Genomic DNA, 23268 nt, shown 5'->3' with positions numbered 1-23268 from the left:
TAACCCAAACTCTAACCCTAAATTTTACCCTAACACTAACCTTAACCCTAACCCTAACCCTAAACCTATCCCTAAATATAACATTAACCTGAAATCTAATACTAACCCTAAAACTCACCCTAACCCTAAACCTAACCCTAACACTAACACTAACACTGAACCTAACCCAAATATTAATCCTAACCATAACGCTAAACCTAAACATAACACTAACCCTAAACATATCCCTAACATGAAACATAAACCTTACCCTAAACGTAACTTTAACACAAGCTGTAACCATATCAATAACCTTAAAACTGAACTTAACCCTAACACTAATCCTAGCACTCACCCTAAACCTAATGCCAAACTTTACACGAAATCTAACCCTAACCCTAACACTAACACTAACAATAATCCTATCCCTAACATTAACACTATCCCTAACCCTAACACTCAACCTATCTCTAACATTAACAGTATGACTAACCCTAACCCTAAACCTAATCCTAACACTAACCCTAACCCTAAACCTAACCGTAACCCTGAACCTATCCCTAACCAAAACACTAAACCTAACTCTAATCCTAACACTAATCCTACAAAATGCTAACCCTAATCCGAACCCTAACCATAACACTAACCCTTAATGTAACCCTAAAAATAACACTAACCCAACACTGACACAAACCCTAATGCTCACCATAACCCTAAACTAACCTAACCCTAACCCTACACTTAATCTAAACCTTACTCTAACACTAAACCTAAAACTAACCTTAACCTAAATCTAATGATAACACTAACAATAAACTTAACCCTAAACATAACACTAAATCTAACCCTAACACAAACCATAAAACTTACCCTAACCCAAACCGAAACCTAACCCTAAACCTAAACATAACTTGAATCCTAACCGTACACATAACCCTAAAACTAACCCTTACCCTAACACAAACCCTAACACTAACCCTAAAACTAACCCTAACCCTATCCTTATCCCTAACACCAACACTAATCCAAAACTGAATCCTAACACAAACACTAACTCTATCCCTCACACTAGACCTAATTTTAGCTCAAACGCTAACACTTACCCAAAACCTAACCCTGACATGAACAATAGGTCTAACCATAACACTAGTCCTAATTCTAACCTTAATCCTAGCCATAACTATAGCTCTAACCCTATCCATTACCCTAAAGATAAGCCTAACACAAATGCAAACCATAAGATTAACGCTAACACTATTACTAACACTAGCAATTCAGTACTCTGAACCCAACTTGAACTTTAGACCTAACCCTATCAATTACCCTAACCCAAACCCTAACCCCTCCCTAATGCTAATTCAATCTCTAACCCTAAATCTTAACCTAAACCAAACCCTACTTGAACTCTGACCCTAATAATACACCTAACTTTAAACCTGACCCTTAACCTAAAACAAACCCTTACACTAGACGTAGCCATAACCTAACCCTAAAACTAACCATAACCATAAACCGAGACCTGACATTGGCCCCAGCCCTAATCCTAACCCTAACCATAACACAAACACTAGTCCTCATCTTCGGCCTATAACTAGCCTTAATCCTAACCCAAACAGTCACTCTAACCCTATCTCTAATTTTAACCCCCGACCTAGATCTGAACTTAGGTATAACCCCATCCTTCCCCTAACCCTATCACTAACTCTAACCCTAACACTAACCATATTTTTAGCCCTAACCATAGGCCTAACCCTAACATAACCCTAGCACTAATCCTAGCCCTAATTTAGCACTAACCTAACTCTAGCCCTAACCTTAGCCGAAGACTAACTCTAAATATCCCCCTAGCCCTATTTCAGGTTCTAACCTTATCCATTACAATAAACCTAACAAAAGCCCTAACCTTAACCCTAACCCGAATGCTAACCCCAATCAAAACCCTAACTCTATCACTAACCCTAAACCTAACACTTACGCTAATCCTAACCCTAACACTAACACTAAGCTAACCCTAATCTTAACTGAAATCCTAAAACTAAATCTGTCCCTAACACTAAACATAACCCTAACCATAAATGTATCCCAAGACCTAACCATAAACCTAAACCTCTCCATAGCCATAATCCTAGCAGAAATATTAAGCCTTACACGAGACCTTGCCATAACCTAACCCTAAACTAGAAATAATTGTAACCCTAGTTCTTCCATTAGCCGTAGCCCTAAAGCTAACACAAAATTTAGCCTAGCTCTAAACCTAGCTTTAACCCTAACCCTAAAACTAACCCTAGCCCTAACCCTAACCCTAACCCTAGCCCTAACACTAGCACTAACCCTATTCCTTACCCTAAGGGAAACTCTAACCCTAAAGCTACCCTAGTTCTAAAGCAAATTCTTAGCTTAACCAAAAACCTAACTCTATTACTAGTCTTAACCCTAATTCTCAATCAAGCTCTATCACTATCCCAAACCTTAACCCTAACCCTGACCCTTATTCTGACCCTAACACTAACCATAGGTCTTAACCTGACCCTAACCCTAAACCGACCCCTAACATTGGCACTACCTGTAACCCTACAACTACACCTTACCCTAAAACTAGAAGTAGATCTATACTTAACCCTTTATCTAGTGTTAACTCTAGGCTTAGCCCTATAAAAAAAAAAAAAAAAAAAAAAAAAAGAAAACTTAGTCCTAGCCCTAATAATAACCCTTAAACTAACCCAAACACTAATCCTACACCAGACCAAAACCTAGTCCTAATGCTGGCCCTAACAATAAACCTAACCCTAAACCGAACACTGACACTTACTATAATCCTATCACTTGCCTTTACATTATTCCTAACCCTAGATCTAGCCCTAGTCCTATATCTAAATCTAACTCTAAATCTAACCCTAACCCTAAGATAAACCTCTCTCTAACACAAGACATAACACTAATGCTAATCCTAAAACTAACCCTAACTTAGCCCTAGCCATACAAAACAACCCAGCCATAGCTCTAACCCTAAACTTTAACATAAAACCAAAACCTAAGCCTACACCTAACCCTAAACCTAACTCTAATTATAATTCTAACCCTAAACCTAAAAAAAAAAAAAAACCCTGACCCTGACTCTGACCCAAACACTAAACCTAGCTCTAAACATCACTCAAAACCTAAACCTAAACCTAACCATAGATGTAGCATAACCCTAGTTCTTACATTGGCTGTAGTCCTAAACCTAGACCTAACCTAATCCAAAATCTATCCCTAATCGGAGCCCAAACACCACTTTTAACCCTAACCATAACCCTAATTCTACCCCTAATCCTTACCCTAAACCTAACCCTTGACATAACCCAAAATGTAACCTTAACCCTAGCCTAAATCCTAACCAAAATCCTAGCCATAACCCGAGCTGTAACCCTGACCATTACACTAATCCTAATCCTAACCCTAATGCTAACCCTAAAATAATCTCTAAACCTATTCCCAATTCTAAACCTATACATTACTCTAAACCTAACCTGAACCCTAAACCTAACAATATCCATAAACCTAATCCTAAACCTAATAATCTTAATTCTAAAACTATCTTTAACCATAACCCTAGACCTGATATTAGCCCTAAACCTAATGAAGCCCTAACCCTAAAACAAACTCTAGCCCTAATCCTAGCCCTGATCTTACCCTTAATCATAAACCTAACCCTAACCATAAACCTAACCCTAATTTTAAACTCACCCTAGTTCGAAAGCTACCTAAATATAACATCATACCTAGCCATAAACATAACCATAAACCTAGCCATAATCCTAGGCTCAGCCTTAATACTAAACCTAGCTCTAATACTAGCCCTAATTAAGCCCTAATTATAACCCTAAATCTAACCATAACACTAACACTAACTCTAACACTTGCCCTAGCCTTATACATAGTTAAAACTCTATCCCTGATGATAACTCAAACCATAGCCCTAACCCTAGCCCTAACATTCACTGTAGCCCTAAACGTAGATCTAACTCTAAATCTAACCCTAACCCTAAACAACACCATTACACTAGCTCTAACCATAACACTTGAAAACTAGCCCTAACCTTATCACTAGCCCTCAAGACAAATTGAGCCATAGCACCTACCCTAAACCTTAACCTAAACCAAATCCTAACCCTAAACCTAGCCCTAACAATAGCCATAGTTCGAGTCCTAACTCTTACCCTAGAACTAATACTAACCCTGTTTCTGACCTTAACACTAACCCTACCTCTACACATCACTCTATCGCTAAACCTTATCCTAACACTAGACCTCAACCTAAACCCAGCCATAACCCTAACCCTAAAACAAGCCCTAATCATTACACTAGATATTACATTACCCATAGCCCTAACCTTAGGCCTAAACCTAACTCTATACATAGAGCTAATGTTAGGCCTAAACCTAGCCCTAAGCATAACCCTAACCCTAACACTAACCCTATACTTAACCCGAGCCCTCACCTTAGTCCTAAGATAACTCAAAGCCTAACCCTTACCCTTAACATAAGCCTAGACTTATCCCTAAATCTCACCCTAACTCTAGCCCAAATCCTAAACTTAATCTAGCCCTAAACCTAGCTCTAAACCTACTCCTTACCCTAACCCTAAACCTAAACTTACTGATAATCCTAGCCCAAAACCTAATGTTAACCCTAACCCTAAACAGAAAAATAACCATAGACATAAACCTAAAATTAAACTCAGCACAGCCCTAACTCTAGATCAAACCATAAACCTAACCATAAACCTAAACATAACCATAGCTCTAATCCTAACCCTATCACTAATTCTAACTCTAAAAGTAATCTAAACCTACCGTAACCCTATCATTTACCTTAACCCTGACCCTAATGTTAATGGTAACCCTAGGCGTAACTCTAACCCTAACCCTAAAACCAACAGTAATCCAATCCCTAGACCCAACCCTAAACCTAGCCCTAAACCTAGCTCAAAACCTAACCTTTATACTAAACATAGCCCTAAACCTAACCCTAACCCTAGTTCTAAAACTACCTCTAACCCTAACTCAAGGAATATTTCTAACCATAACTCTAGTTCTAAGCTAGAGCTCTAACCCTATCAATTACCCTAACCATATCCCTTAACCTAAGTCTAACCCTAAGGCTAACCCTAGCCCAATCACTAATTCTAACTGTATCAATTACCTAAACCAATCCTGAACCTTAAAACAAACCATAACTATACCCCTAACCCTAACACTAATGCTATTTTGAGCCATAAAACTAAATCCTTATCCAAGTCAAATCCTAATCTTAATAATTCCACCAGCTCTAAACCTGACCCTTACCCTAAACCTAACACTTACACTAGACGTAGCCATAAGCCTAACCCTAAAAATATCTTTAACCATAACCTTCGACGTGATATTAGCCCTAGCACTAATCCTAGCCCTGAATCTAATACAAACACTAGCTCTCATACTAGCCCTTAACCTAACCTTAATGATAACCCTAACTCCAACCCTAGACATAACCCTAACTCTAACACTCATCCTAATTCTAAATCTAGCTATAATGCCATTCTTTATCCTAAACTTAAACTTAACCCTATCCCTATCGCTAGGCCTAAGCTCAACACTAACCCTAGCCCTAATCCAAGCCCTAATTTAACCCTATCACAAACCCTAATTCTGATTTTAGCCCTATCACTAACTCTAACTCTCACACTAGCCCTATCCCTAGTTCTAAACCTATCCCTTACCATAACTCTAACCCTGGCTCTAACCCTTGCCCTATCCTTAATCCTAGCCTAATCCTAGCTCTAACCTAACTATAAATGTAACCCTAACTCTAAGTCTAAGCCTAACACTAACACTGGCCTTAACCCTAATACTAATTGTAAAACTAGCCCTAACTCTAATCCTAGGACTAAAATAAAACCGAGTAATAGACCTAACCCTAAACCTTAACTTAAACCAAACACTCAACTACTACAAAAACAAATTTTTTGCTCTAATGGAGTCCTATCTCTAACCTTAAACCTAACCCTGATCCTGACTCTTATCCTAACACTCACCCTAGCTCTAAACATGATGCTAACCTTAAACTGAAACCTAACAGTAAACCTACTCATTACCTAACTCAAAGCGTAAGACTAAACCTGACCCTGACTCCTATCCTAACAATAATTCTAGCTCTAAAAATCACCCTAACCTTAAATCTAACACTAACACTAGAAATACCCCTAACCCTAAACTTCAAGCTAACCCTAATTGTAACCCTGCTTCTTCCATTATGTATAGCCCTAACACTAGCCCTAATCTGAGCCCTACACCTAGCTTTAACCCTAACCCTAACCCTAACCCTAACCCTACACCTAACACTTGCTCTAACCCTATCCCTAACACTAAGCAAAACCCTAACCCTCATGGTAACACTAGAACTATCCCTAATCCTCAGCCTAATCAAAACTCTCACCATATTAATAGTCCTAACCCTAACCCTCATTCTAGCTCTAACCCTATCCCAAACCTTAACCCTAACCCTGACCCTTATTCTGACCATAACACTAACCTAGGTCGAAACCTGACCCTAACGCTAGACCAAACTGTAACACTAGTCCTACCAGTAACCTTATACCTAAACCAGACCCTATCACTACCCCTAGATCTAAACCTATTCCTAAATCTAGACTTAACTGTAGCTCGAGACCTAAACAAAAAACTAGACTTAGCCCTAACAATAACCCTTAACTTAATGCAAAGACTAACCATACCCCTAGACATAAACCAAGTCCCAATTCTGGCTTTAACCATAACTCTAACTCTATCCTGAACACTGACCCTGCCTTTAACACTAAACCTATCTCTAAACTTGACCCTAACCAAAAACCTAAACCTAAAACTAGACATAGCCATAACCCTAAGACTACAACTAGCCCTAATCATAATCCTAGTTCTTACATTACCCATAGCCCAAATTCTATGCCTTAACCTAACACAAATCCTAGAGTGAATTCTAGGCCTAAATCTAGCCCTAAGCGTAACCCCAACCCTAAACCTAGCCCTAACCCTAACTCTAAACCTAACCCTATACTTAGGCTTAAACTTTACTCAAAGCATAACCCTTACCATAAATATAAACTTAGAACTATATCTTACTCTAAAACCTAACCCTAGCCCTAACCTTGAACTTAACACTATCCCTAAACCGAGCTCTAAACCTGCAACTTACCTAACGCTACACCTAAGTGTATTGAAAACCCTAGCCTTAACTCTAACCATAACACTAACCCTAACCCGAATACTAACAATAGACCTAACCCTAAAACAAACACTCACAATAGCCCTAACCCTAGCTCAAAACCTAAGTCGTACCATAAACCTAAACATAACCGTAGCCTTAACATTAACCCTAAAACTAAATCTAACTCTAAACCTAAACCTAAACCTATATCTAACCATATCCATTACCCTAATCATTATCCTAACCTTAATGATAACCCAAGCCCTAACTTTAACCCTAACCTTAAACTTAACATAATACTGTACCTAGACCTAAGGCTGAACCTAATCCTCAACCTAGCCCTGCGACTAACATTAGCTCAAACCCTAGCCCTTAAACTAAACATAATCCTAGCCCAAACCCTAACCCCAATTCTAGCCCTAACCCTAAATGCAATCATAGCCCAATCCCTAGCTCTAACTCTATCCATTACCCTCACCATAACCCTAAACCTAATGGTAAACCTAGCTCTAACCCTAATCCTAACCATAACTCTATCCCTAACACTAATTCTAACCTGAAGACTCAACCTAGCCCTAATACTTACTCAATCCCTGAACCTTACTCTTAACCTAACCATAAGAAAATGATAAGCCTAACCCTAACCCTAACCATAGCACTAATCCTAAACTTAAAACTAGACTTCACCTTAGCTCTAACCCCAACCATTACCCTAACCCTAAACATAAACGTCATGATAACCTTAGCCCTAACCCTAAAGCTACTCTAACCCTAACTGAAATCCTAAGCCTAGACCGAACCATAAACCTAACCCTTGCAGTAGTCCTATATCTAGCTCAAACTCTAACAATTATGCTAAACTTAACACTAACCCTAGTCCTAAACCTAAACCTAAACCTAACCCTAACCCAATATCTAAACCTGTCCATTACCTTATTCCTAATGTTAACACTAATCCTAACCATAGACCTAAACCAAAACCTAACCCTATACTTAGCACTAAACCTAGCTCAAACCCAAACCCATACCCTAGCTTTAACCCTAACACTAACCCTAATGATAGCCCTAATCCTAAACATAACCCTAGCTCTAATCCTAGCTCTATCTCTATCCATTACCCTAATGGTAAAAACAAACCTAATGCTAACCCTAGGTCTAACCCTAACCCTATCAATTACCCAATATCTAACCAGAGCCCTAAACATAACCTGAAGCCTAAACTTAACCTTATCCATTACCCTAACCCTAACTAAATCCTAATACTAATTTGAGCCATAACCCTAAACCTCAAACTAACCAAAACCCAAAACATGACTCTGACTATTATAATACCCCTAGCTCTCAATTTGAACCTCACCCAAAATTTAACTATGAAACTAGACCTAGCCATAAATCTTACCTGAAAACTATCCCTAACCATAACCCTAGACCTGATATTAGCCCTAGCCCTAATTCTTGCCATAACCCTAACACAAAGGCTAGCTCTCATCCTAGCTCTAAATCTAGTCTTGATCGAATCCCGGACACTAACTCTAGCCCTATCCCTAATTTTATCCCTCACCCTAGTTCTGAATTTGCTATAACCCAATCCCGTCCCCCAAATATAAGCCTTACTCTAACTCTAGACTTAACCCTTTCACTAATCCTAGACCTGATCCTAGACCTAATTTAACCCTAACACTACCACTAACACTGACTAACTCTAACTCTCGCCCTAGACCTATTCCTAGATCTAAACCTATCCCTTACCATTATCCTAATCCTTGCCCTGTCCTTAGCCCTAACACAAGCCCTAGCCGTAACCCTAGAACTAAACATAACTCTAAGTCCAACCCTAACCCTAAGCCTAAACCTCACACTAACACTAGCTCTAAAACTAGCACTAATTCTAAAAATAGCCCTAATCATGTTCAAGCCCTAAAACAATACCGAGCCATAGCCCTAACCCTAACCTTAACCTAAACCAAAACCTAAGCCTATACCTAGCCCCAACCTTAGCCCTAATTCCAGTCCTAACCTAACCCGAAAACTTACCTTGAGCATGACTCTGACCTTACACTAACCCTAGCTCTAACATCACCCTAAAATATATCTAAATCTAAAACTAATACTACCCTTAACTGTAACACTAAACGTAGCCCTAATCATAATGCTTGTTCTTACATTAGCTGTAGCCCTAACTTAACCCCAAATCTATCCCTAAACTGAGCCCTACACCTGTTTTTAATCCTAACCTTACACCTAGCCCTAACCATTACCCTAAACATAACCCTAACCCTAAATCTGGACCTATCCATAACCTTAACCCTAGATTTAATCCTAACCATAATCCTAGCCCAAACTCTAGCTCTAACCCTATCCATTACCCTAAACATAACCCTAACCCTAGTGATAACCCTAGCCTTAAATTTAATTCTAATCCTAAACATAGACCTGACACTAACCCTATCAGTCAACCTAGCCTTTACCATAGCTCAAACACTAACATTTATCCTCAACCTAACCCTAACACTAAACCTAGACCTAAACCTAACCCTAATCCTAGTGCTAATCCTAACCATATCCCTAGATCTAAACCTTTCCATTACCCTTAACATAAGCCTAACCCAAACATAGCTCTAAACATAGCTCTAACCCCACTCATTACCCTAACCCTAATTATAAAGAACATGATAACACTAACCCTAACCCTAAACCTACACTAACCCTATCTGTAAACATAAACATAGACCTAACTGTAAACCTAACCCTTGCCATAGTCCTAATAGTAGCTCAAACCCTAACAGTTATGCTAAACCTAGCACTAACCCTAGTCCTAAACCTAAATCTAACCCTATCCATTTAGGCCTAACCTGAAACCTATCGCTAACCCCAGCCTTACCCTTACCTAATCCTAACCTGAACACTAAACCTATCCCTATCAATTACTCTAACCCTAACTCTAACCCTAACCCTAATGCTAATTCGAGCCTTAAAACTAAAACAAAACCTAACCCAAACTCTGAGCAAGACACTGACTTTAAGAACACACATAGCTCTAAACTGACCCTTACCCAAACATACACCTTAAATTAGACCTAGCCATAAATTAATCCTAACAGTATCCCTAACCATAACCCTAGACCTGACATTAGCACTCTACCTAATTCTTGCCTTAAACCTAACAAAAACCCGAGCCCTCATTTTAGCCCAAAACCTAGGCTTAGCCTAACCAAAAATGTAACCCCAGCCCAAACCATAATTTTAACCCTCACTCTAGTTCTGAACCTAGGTATAACCACATTGTTTCCCCTATCCCTAACCCTAAACCTAACACTATCACTAACACTAACCCTAGCCCTAAACCTAGGCCCAATCCTAACACTAACCATAGCTCTAATCCTAGCCCTAATTTATAGCTAACTGTAAGCCTAACTCTAACCCTAGCCCTAAGACTAACCCTAACTCTAGCCGTAGACCTATTTCTATTACCAAACTTATCTATTGCCTAACCCTAACCTTGCCCTAACCTTAGTCCTAACCCTAGCCATAGTCCTTAAACTAGAACTAACCCCAAATCTAAATTTAAACCTAACTCATACCTAAACCTCACCCTAACACTAGCCCTAACTCTAATTCTAATTTGAAAATGAGCCCTAACCCTAGCTATAGCCTACAAACAAACCTGAGATATAGCTCTAATACTAACCCTTAACCTAAACCAAATCATAACACTACACTTAGTTCTAACATTATCCCTAAAACTATAATGACCCCGATTCTGACCCTAAAACTAACCCTATTCTAAACATCACCCTAACCATAAACCTAACCCAAACACTAGACCTATTCCTAATCTTAACCCTAAAATTATCTCTACCCATAAAGCTAGTTCTTACATTAGCAGTAGCCCTAAACCTAACACAAAACCAAGCACTAATCTGAGCCAAAACCATAGCTTTAATCCTAACCCTAACTCTAAACCTAACAATAACAGTAACCCAAACCCTAGCTCTAAATCTATTCCTTACCTGAAGGAAAAAAAAAAAAAATCTCACCCTAATGCTACCCTAGTTCTAACCCTAATCCTCAGATTACTTCAAACCCTAACTATATTACTAGGCCTAACCCCAGCCCTCATTCTGTCTCTATCCCTAACTCGAAGCCTAAGCTTAACCTTTACCCTTATTCTAACCCTAACACTAACCCTAGGTCAAAGCCTGAACTTTACATTAAACAAAACCCTAACACTAGCCCTAACAGTACACCTATACCTAAACCTAACCATAACACTAGCACTAGACCTAAACTTAATTCTAAATATAGCCATTAATCTAGCCCTAGTCCTAAACATAAACCTAGCCCAAGCCCTAAAATAACCATTAATGTAACACAAAGAATAACCGTAGCCCTAGACATAACCTGGCTCTAATTCTGGTCCTAATCATAAACCCAATGCTAACCTGAACACTGATGCTTACCCTAACACAAACCCTAGCTCTAAACCTTATCCTAACCCAAAACGTAAACCTAACACTAGACATATCTATAACCTTAACCCCAAAACTAGCCATAACCATAACCCTAGCTCTTGTGTTACCCATAGCCCTAACAAGAGCCATATACCTCACAAAAAAACTAGCCCTAATACAAGCCCTAAACCTAGACCTAAGCATATCCTTGACCCTAACCCTAGCACAAACCCTAAACCTAATTCTTGCCCTATCTCTAACCCTAGCTCAAACTCTAACTCTTACTCCAAACATAGTCCTAGCTTTAAAGGTAACACTAACCCTATCCCTAATCCTAAGTGTAACCATCGCCCAAATCCTAGCTCTAACTTTATCCATTACCTTAAACATAACCCTAACCAAATGCTAACCCTAGACCTAACCCTAACCCTAACCCTAACTCTAACCATAGCCCTGATTCTAACCCTAACCCTTGCCCTAGACCTAACCCTAGCTCAAACCCTAACACTTACCCTAAACCGAAACCTAACACTAACCCTAGAATTAACCCCAACCCTAGCCCTAATCCTAATATTAACCTATGCACTAACACTAGCACTAAACCTATTCATTTGGTTAGCCTAAACCAAATGCTAACCCTAGGCCTAAACCTAACCATATCTGTAAAATTAATCATAACCCTAATAATCTCAAATCTAAACCTATCTCTAACCATAACCCTAGATGTGAAATTAGCCCTAGCCCTAATGAAGCCCGAACCCTAAAACAAACTCTAGCCCTAATCCTAGCACAAATCTTAGTCTTAATCCTAAACCTAACCCTAAACATAGACCTATACCTAATTTTAACCCTTGCCCTAGTTCTAAAGCTAGCTATAACATCATACCTAACCATAACCATAACCATAAACCTAGCCATAAACCTAGGCTCAGCCTTATTACTAACCCTTGCTCTAATTCTAGCCCTAATTAAGCCCAAATTCTAACCCTAAATCTAACCATAACATTAACACTAACTCTAAATCTCACAATAGCCCTATCCATAGTTCTAACCCTATCCCTTATGATAACTAAAACCCTAGCCCTAACCCTAGCCCTAACATTTGCTGTAGCCCTAATCCTAGCTCTAACTCTAACTCTAAATCTAACACTAATGCTAAGCCTAAACCACAACCTAACACTAGCTCTAACTCTAACGCTAATTTAAAGACTAGCCCTAACCCTGGCCATAGCCCTCAAGACAAACCGAACCATAGCACTGACTCTAAACCTTAACCTAAACCAAATCCTAAACCTAACCCTAGCCCTAATCTTAGCCCTAATTCGAGTCCTAACACTTACCCTAGAACTAATACTAACCCTGACTCTGACCTTAACACTAACCCTAGCTCTACACATCACTCTATCCCTAAACATAATCCTAACACTAGACCTCAACCTTTAGGGTTAGGTAACCCTAAAATTAGCCCTAATTGTAATCCCAGTTCTTAAATTAGCCATAGCCCTAAACCTAACACAAAACCTAGCCTTAATCCAAGGTCTAACGCTAGCTTTAAACCTAACCCTAACCCTGGCCCTACCCTTAAACTTATACCTAGTCTTAAGCCTAGCTCTAACCCTATTACTTACACTTAGTCAAACCCTCACCCTTTTGCTACCATAGACCTAACCCTAATTCTATGCCTACCTCAAACCCTAACTCTATTACTAGTCCTAAACCTAGCCCTCATTCTAGCTCTATACTTAACTCTGACATTTATTCTGACCCTAACACTAAACCTAGGTTTAAACCTGACCCTAACCCTTATAGGAAACCTAACACTAGCCCTACCAGTAACCTAACACTAAACACTAACACTAGCCCTAGAACTAAACCTAATCCTAAATATAGCTATAACACTAGCCTTAGCCTTAAAAATAACCCTTAACATAAAACAAACATTAACTCTTCCCCTAGACTTAACCCTAGTCCTCAATCTGTACTTAACCTTAAACCTAATCCTAACCTGAACCATGACACTTGCCCAAAGGAAAACCCTAACTCTAAACCTTATTTTAACCCCAAAACTAACACTAACACTAGACGAACTCTAATTCTAGACATAACCATAAGTCTAGCTCTTACATTACCCATATACCTAACAGTAGCTCTAAACCTCACACAATCCCTAGCCCTAATTACAGCCCTAAACCGAACACAAAGCATAACTCTAACCCTAAACCTAGCCCTAACCCTAATCCTAACCCTCTTTCTTGCCGTAACCCTAGCTCAATCCCTAAAACTTACCCTAAACAAAGCCCTAGTAAAAACCCTATACCTCACCCTAATTCTAGCCCTAATCCTAACTATAACCATAGCCAGAATCCTAGCTCTAACTCTATTCATTACACTAACCATAATCCTAAAACTAATGCTTACCCTAGCCCTAAACATAACCTTAACTCTACCCTAGCCCAGACTGTAACCCTAGGCTTCTCGCTGGGCCTAAACCTAGCTCAATCCCTAAACTTTACACTTAACCTAATCCTAACACTAACCCAAGGCCTAAGCCTAAACCTAACCCCAACAGTAATCCTAACCTTAACCCTAGCCCTAACCCTAATTCGAACCCTCCCCAATACCCTAACCCTAAACTTAACCCTAATGATAACACTAGACCTAAAGCTGAACCCACCCTAACTCTAAACATAAACCTAACACTAGAACTAACAGTGAACCTAACCCTATCCTAACCCTAAATCTAAGCTAGCTCAAACACTAACCCTAAACCTAAACCTTAACCTAATGCTAAACTAAACCTAAACTTATTGTTAACCTGACATGAAAACCTATTACCCTAACCCTAATGATAACCCTAGCCCTAACCATAACATTAACCATGACCATAACTCTATACCAAACCCTAAATTAACCTTAGCCATAGCAAAAATCCTAGCTCAAACCCTAAACTATACCCTAAACCTAAACCTAAGTGTAACCCTCGCCCTTACCTTGACCCTAACCCTAATTCTAGCCCTAATCCTAACAATTATCCTAGCCCTAACACTAGGTCTAAACATATAAATTGCCATAACAATAACCAGAACCATAATGCTAACCCTAGGACTAACCCTAAACCTATCACAAACCCTAAACATACCATTACCTTTAACATAACCTGAACCCTAAACCTAACACTCTCCATTATCATAACCCTAATTCTAAACTTAATGCTAATTTGAGCCTTAACCCTAAACGTTAACCTAACCCAAACCCGAAGCCTGACCCTGACCCTTATAATAACCCAGCTCTAAATCTGATCCTTTCCTTAAATGCAATATTTTAATTTAACCTAGCCATATACCTAACACTAAAAAATCACTAACTATAAACCTAGACCTGACATTAGCCCTAACCCTAATTCTTGCCCTAAACCTAACACAAACTTAACCTTAATCCTACCCTTAAATTTAACCTTAAGCCTAAACGTAAAGATAACCCTAGCCCTAATCCTAAAGCTAATCATAAAACTTGCCCTAACCCTAACCATAACACTAAAACAAAACCGAGCAACAGGCCTAACACTTACCTTAACTTAAACCAAACCCTAGCACTACACCTAGAACTAACCCTAGCCCTAATTCCAGTCCTAATCATAACCTCGAAAATAACGCTGAACCTGACTTATATCCTAACACTCATCCTAGCTCTAAACACAACCCTAAACTTAAACTGTACCCTAACAATAAACCTAGCCCTAATTCGAGTCCTAACCCTAACCCTAAAACTAATCCTGACCTGACTGATATCCTAATACTAATCCTAGATATAAATATCACCCTAATCTTAAACCAAACCATAACACTTGACCTACCCCTACTCCTAACTGTAATTGGAACCCTAGAACTTATATTAGCTGTTGCCCTAACTCTAGCCTTAAAACTCACACAAAACTAGCCCTAATCTGAGCCCCAAACCTAGCTTTAACCCTAACCATAAACCTAACCCTATCCCTAAACCTATGCCTTACCCTGAGCAAAATGTTAACCCTAATGGTAACCCTAGACCTATCCCTAATCCTTACGCTAACCATATCTTAACCCTATTAATAGTTCTAACACTAGATCTCATTCTAGCTCTACTGTTATCCCAAACCCTAACTCTAAACCTGACCCTTATTATGACCATAAAATAAACCCTAGGTCTAAACCTGGCCCTAACCCTAAACCGAACCCTAACACTAACCCTACTTGTAAACTTATACCTAAACATAACCCTACAACTAGCTCTAGACATAAAAATATTCCTAAATTTAACCTGAACTCTAGCTCTAGACCTAAACAAAATCCTAGCCCTAGCCCTAAAAAAACCCTTTATCTAACCCAAACACTAACTCAAACCCTAGACATAAACCTAGTCCTAATTCTGGCTTTAACCCTAACTTTAACTCTAACCCAAACACTGATTCTGACTTTAACACTAAATCTACTTCTAATACTGAAACTAACCAAAACCTAAACCTAATTCTAGACCCAGCCATAACCCTAACCATAAAACTAGCCCAAATCATAACCCTAGATCTTACATTATACATAGCTCTAACCCTAGACCTAATCCTAACTCTAAATATAGAGATAATTTTAGGTCTAAACCTAGCCCTAAGCATAACCCTAACCCTAACACTAGCACCATAAGTACCCCTAGCCCTCACCATAGTCCTAAGATAACTCAAAGCCTAAACCTTACCCTAAACATAAGCCTATACCTATCCCTAACTCTCACCCTAAACCAAGCCCAAATCCTAAACTTAACCTAGCCCTAAACCTACTCAATACCATAGACCTAAACCTAAACTTACTGATAATCCTAGCCCAAACCCTAATGTTAACCCTAACCCTAAACAGAAAATAAACCATAGACATAACCCTAAAATTAAAATCAGCATAGCACTAACTCTAGATCAAACCATAAACCTAACCATAAACCTAAACATAACCATAGCTCTAATGCTAACCCTATCACTAATTCTAACTCTAAACCAATTCTAAACCTAATGTAACCCTATCCATTACCTTAAACCTAACCCTAATGTTAATGACAACTCTAGCCCTAACTCTAACCCTAACAATAAACCTAACGTAATGCTATCCCTAGACCTAACCCTAAACCTAGTCCTAACCCTAGCTCAAAACCTAAACTTTATGCTAAACATAACAGTAAATCTAACACTAACCCTAGTTCTAACACTAAATCTAACCATATCTCAAGGCATATTTCTAACCGTAACTCTAGTTCTAACCTAGAGCTCTAACCCTATCAATTACCCTAACCATATCCCTTACCCTAAGGCTAACCATAAGGATAACCCTAGTTCTATCACTAATGCTAACTGTATCAATTACCCTAAACCAAACCTGAAACTTAAAACAAACCAGAACTATACCCCTAACTCTAACATTAATGCTAATTTGAGCCATAAACCTAAATCCTTACCCAAGCCAAATCCTAATTCTAATAATTTCCCGACCTCTAAACCTGACCCTTAACCTAAACCTAACCCTTTCACTAGACGTAGCCATAAGCCTAACACTAAAACTGTTTTTAATCATAACCCTAGACCTGATATTAGCCCTATCACTAATCCTATCCCTGAAACTATTACAAACACTAGCACTCATACTATCACTAAATCTAGCCTTAATAATAACCCTAATTCCAACCCTAGACCTAACCCTAACTCTAACCCTCATCCTAATTCTAAATCTAGCTACAATGCCATTCTTTATCTTAAACTTAAACCTAACCATATCCCTGTTGCTAGGCCTAAACTGAACACTAAACTTAGCCCTCATCCTAGCCCTAATTTAACCCTATCCCAAACCCTAACTCTAATTTTAGCCCTATCACTACATCTAACTCTCACACTAGCCCTATCCCTAGTTATAAACCTATCCCTTACCATAACTCTAACCCTGGCTCTAACCCTTGCCCTATCCTTAATCCTAGCCTAATCCTAGCTCTAACCTAACTATAAATGTAACCCTAACTCTAAGTCTAAGCCTAACACTAACACTAGCCCTAACCCTAATACTAATTGTAAAACTATCACTAATCTAACCCTAGGACTAAAAAAAAAAAACCGAGCAATAGACCTAACCCTAAATCTTAACTTAAACCTAACACTAAACTACTACAAAAACTAATCCTAGCTCTTATCGAGTACTAACCATGACCTTAAAACTAACCCTGATCCTGACTCATATCCTAACACTCACCCTAGCTCTAAACATGATGCTAACCTTAAACCGAACCCTAAGAGTAAACCTAGCCCTACTTTGAGTCCTAAATCAAACCCTAAAACTAAACCTGATCCTGACTCCTATCCTAAAAATAACTAGCTCTAAATATCACCCTAACCTTAAATCTAACACTAACACTAGAACTACCCCTAACCCTAACCCTAAAGCTAACCCTAATTGTAACCCTGTTTCTTGCATTACCTGTTGCCCTAACCCTAGCCCCAAAATAACACAAAGCTATCCCTAATCTGACCCCTACACCTAGCTTTAACCCTAACCCTAACCCTAACCCTACTTCTAACACTAGCACTAACACTATTCCTAACCCTAAGCAAAACCCTAACTCTAATGGTGATGCTAGACCTATCCCAAATCCTCAGCCTAATCAAAATTCTCACCATATTAATAATCCTAACCCTAGCCCTCATTATAGCTCTAACCCTATCCCAAACCTTAACCCTAACCCTGACCCTTATTCTGACCGTAACACTAACCTAGGTCAAAACCTGACTCTAATGCTAGACCAAACCATAAAACTAGCCCTACCAGTAAAGTTATATCTAAACAACAACCTATCATTAGCCCTAGACCTAAACCTAATCCTAAATCGAGATTTAACTCTAGCTCTACACTTAAACAAAACCTAGCCTTAGACCTAACAATAACCCTTAATTTATCAAAGACTATAACCCTATGCCTAGACATAAACCTAGTCCCAATTCTGGCTTTAACCTTAACTCTAACTCTAACCTGAACACTGACGCTGCCTTTAACACTAAACCTATCTCTAAACCTAACCCTAACCAAAAACCTAAACCTAACACTAGACATAGCCATGACCTTAATCCTACAACTAGTCCTAATCATAATCCTAGCTCTTACATTACCCATAGCACTAAGTCTATGCCTTAACGTAACACAAAACCTAGAGTTAATTCTAGGCCTAAATCTAGCCCTAAGCGTAATCACAAACCTAACCCCAGCCCTAACCTTAACCCTAAACCTAACCCTAGAATTAGGCTTAAACCTTACTCAAAGCCTAACCCTTACCATAAATATAAACTTAGAACTATACCTTACTCTAAACCCTAAACCTAGCCCTAATCCTTAACTTAAGTCTATCCCTAAACATAGCTCTAAACCTACACCTTACCTAACCCTACAACTAAATGTAATGATAACCCTAGCCTTAACTCTAACCATAACCCCAACCCTAACCCTAACCCGAAAACTAAAATTAGACCTAACCCTAAAACTAACACTCACCATAGCCCCAACCTTATCTCAAAACCTAAGTCATACCATAAACCTAAACATAACTGTAGACTTAACATTAACCCTAAAACTAAATCTAACCCTAAACCTAAACCTACATCTAACCATATCCATTACATTAACCCTTATCCTAACCCTAATTATAACCCTAGCCCTAGCCCTACCACTAATAGTAGCTCAAACCCTAGCCCTTACCCTAAACATAAACATAGCCCAAAACCTAACCCAAATCCTAGAACTAATCCTAAGTGTAACTATAGCCGAAACCCTAGCTCTAACTCTATTACCCTAAACATAACACTAAACCTAAATCTAAACCTAGCCCTATCTAACCCTAACCCTAACCCTAACTATATCCCTAGCCCTGATTCTAACCTGAAGCCTCAACCTAGCTCTAACACTTACTCAATCCCTGACCTTACCCTTAACCTAACCGTAAGATAATGATAAGCCTAACCGTAACCCTAACCATAGCACTAATCCTAAACTTAAAACTAGACTTCACCTTAGCTCTAACCCCACCCTTTACCCTAACCCTAACCATAAATGTCATGATAACCCTAGCCCTAACTGTAAACATACTCTAACCTATCTGTAACCCCCCCCAGACCGAACCCTAAACCTAACCCTGCCGTAGTCATAACTCTAAGTCAAACTCTAACAATTATACTAAACTTAACACTAACAGTAGTCCTAAACCTAACCCTAACCCTAACCCTAACCCAACATCTAAAACTCTCCATTACCTTAACCCTAATGGTAACACTAACCCTAACCATAGACCTAATCCTAAAACTAACCCTATCCTTAGCACTAACCCTAGTTCAAACCCCAACCCATACCCTAAACCTAACCCTCGCCTTAACCCTAACCCTAACCCTAGATTTAGCCCTAATCCTAAACATAACCCTAGCTCTAACCCTAGCTCTAACACTATCCATTACCCTAATGATAACCATAAACCTAATGCTCACCCTAGACCTAAACCTAACCCTATCCATTACCCTAAATCTAACCTGATCCCTAAACCTAACCTGAATCCTAAACCTAACATTATCCATTACCCTAACCCTAACTCAAACCTAATGCTAATTTGACCAATAACACTAAACCTCAACCTAACCAAAACCCAAAACCTGACTCTGACTATTATAATACCACTAGCTCTCAATTTGAACCTCACCCTAAACTTAACTCTGAAACTAGACCTAGCCATGAATCTTACCCGAAAACTATCCCTAACCATAACCCTAGATCTGATATTAGCCCTGGTCCTACTTCTTGCCATAATTCCAACACAAACGCTAGCCCTCATCCTAGCCCTAAACCTAGCCTTGAACCTAAACCAAACCCTAACTCTAGCCCTATCCCTAATTTTATCCCTCACCCTAGTTCTGAACCTTGCTATAACCCCATTCCTTCTCCCAAATCTAACCCTAACTCCAACTCTAGACTTAACCCTTACACTAATCCTAGACCTGATCCTAGCCCTAATTTAGCCCTAACCCTACCACTAGCACTAAGACTAACTCTAACTCTCACCCTAGCCCTATTCCTAGATCTAACCCTGTCCCTTACTATAACCCTAAAACTTGCCCTAACTTTAGCCCTAACACTAGCCCTAGCCATAACCCTAGAACTAACCATAATTCTAAGTCCAACCCTAACCCTAAGCCTAAACCTCACACTAACACTAGCCCTAACACTAACACTAACCCTTAACATAGACCTAATCTAGTTCAAGCCCTAAAGCAAAACGGAGCCCTAGCCCTATCCCTAATCCTTAACCCAAACCAAAACCTAATCCTACACCTAGCCCTAATCTTAGCCCTAATTCCAGTCCTAACCTAAACCTAAAACTAATCTTGAGCCTGACTCTGACCTTACACTAAACCTAGCTCTAACATCACCCTAAAAGTATACCTAAATCTAAAATTAGTACTAGCCCTAACTGTAACCCTAAAAGTAGCCCTAAACATAACTCTAGTTCTTATATTGGCCGTAGCCCTAACCTAACCCAAAATCTATGCCTAAACTGAGCCCTACACCTCTTTTTAACTGTAACCCTAACCCTAGACCTAACCATTATTCTAAACCTAAACCTAACCCTAAATCTGGCATTAACCCTAGACTTAATCCTAACCATAATCATAGCCCTAACTCAAGCTTCTAACCCTATTCATTACCCTAAACATAACCCTAACCCTAATGATAAACCTAGCCTTAAATTTAACCCTAATCATAAATATACACCTGACATTAACCCTATCAGTCAACTTAGCCCTAACCATAGCTCAAACGCTAACACTTACCCTAAACTTAACGCTAACACTAACCCTTAACCTAATCATAATCCTAAACCTAGCCCTAATCCTAACCATATCCCTAGAACTAAACCTATCAATTACCCTAAACATAAGCGTAACCCAAAGATAGCTCTAAACATACCTCTAACCCCACTCATTACCCTGACCCTAATTATAAACATCATGATAACACTAGCCCTAACCCTAAACCTACTCTAACCCTAACTGTAATCATAACCCTAAACCTAACCCTAAACCTACACTAACCCTAAATATAAACCTAACACTAGACCTAAATGTAAATGTAACCCTTGCCATAGACCTAATCCTAGCTCAAACCCTAACAGTTACGCTAAATCTAACACTAACCCTAGTCCTTAACCTAAATCTAACCCTAAACCTAAAACTATGACTAACACTAACCTTATCCTTAACAAAACCTAACCTTAACACTAAACCTATCCCTATCAATTACTCTAACACTAACCCTAACTCTAACCCTAATGCTAATTTGAGCCCTAAAACTAAAAGAAAACCTAACCCAAACTCTGAGCAAGACACTGACTCTAATTATACACCTAGCTCTAAACTTACCATTACCCAAACACAACCCTTAAACTAGACCTAGCCATAAACTAACCCTAACAGTATATCTAACTGTAACCCTAGACTTGACATAAGCACTCTACCTAATTATTGCCTTTAACCTAACACAAACCCGAGCCCTCATCCTAGCCCTAAACCTAGACTTAATTTAAACCCAAAACCTAAATCTATCCCAAACCCTAATTTCAACCCTCACCCTAGTTCTGAACTTAGGTATAACCACATTGTTTCCCCTATCCCTAACCCTAATCCTAACACTATTACTAACACTAAACCTAGCCGTAAATCTAGGCCTAATCCTAACATATAAAATAGCTCTAATCCTACTCCTAATTTATTGCAAATAAATAGTTAGTAACCCTAACTCTAACCTTAGCCCTAAGACTAGCCCTAACTATAGCCCTAGACCTATTTATATTTCCAACCTTATCTATTGCCTAACCCTAACTCTTGCCCTAACCTTAGTTCTAACACTAGCCATTATCCTAAAACTAGAAATAACCCTAACTCTTAATCTAACCCTAGCTCTAAACTTAAACCTCACCCTAACACTAACCCTAACTCTAATTCTAAATTGAAAACTAGCCCTAACCCTAGCCATAGCCCACAAACAAAACTGAGCTATAGCCCTAATACTAACCCTTAACCTAAACCAAATCCTAACGCTATACCTAGTCCTAATACTATCCCTACAACTAATAATGACCCTGAATCTGAATCTGACTCTAAAACTAACTAAACATCACCCTAACCATAAACCTAACCCCCAAACTAGACCTAGCCCTAATTCTAACCCTAAAACTGTCTCTAAACATAAAGCTAGTTCTTGCATTAGCAATAGCCTAACCCTAACAAAAAAAAAAAAAAAAAAAAAAAAAAAACTAGCTCTAATCTGAGTCTCAAACTTAGCTTTAACCCCAACCCTAACCATAACAATAACCTAAACCCTAGCTCTAAACATATATCTTACCCTAAGCAAAAATCTCAACCTAATGCTACCCTAGTTCTAACCCTAATCCTCAGCTTACCCCAAACCCTAACTATATTACTAGTCCTAATCCTAGGCCTCATTCTATCTCTAAACCTTACCTGAAGTGTATGCCTAACCCTTACCCTTTTTCTGACCTTAACACTATCCCTAGGTCAAA

This window comes from Marmota flaviventris, chromosome 10 (assembly GCF_047511675.1).
Source record: "Marmota flaviventris isolate mMarFla1 chromosome 10, mMarFla1.hap1, whole genome shotgun sequence".
NCBI classification, from domain to species: Eukaryota; Metazoa; Chordata; class Mammalia; order Rodentia; family Sciuridae; genus Marmota; species Marmota flaviventris.
Note: the sequence above shows the minus strand (reverse complement) of the source record.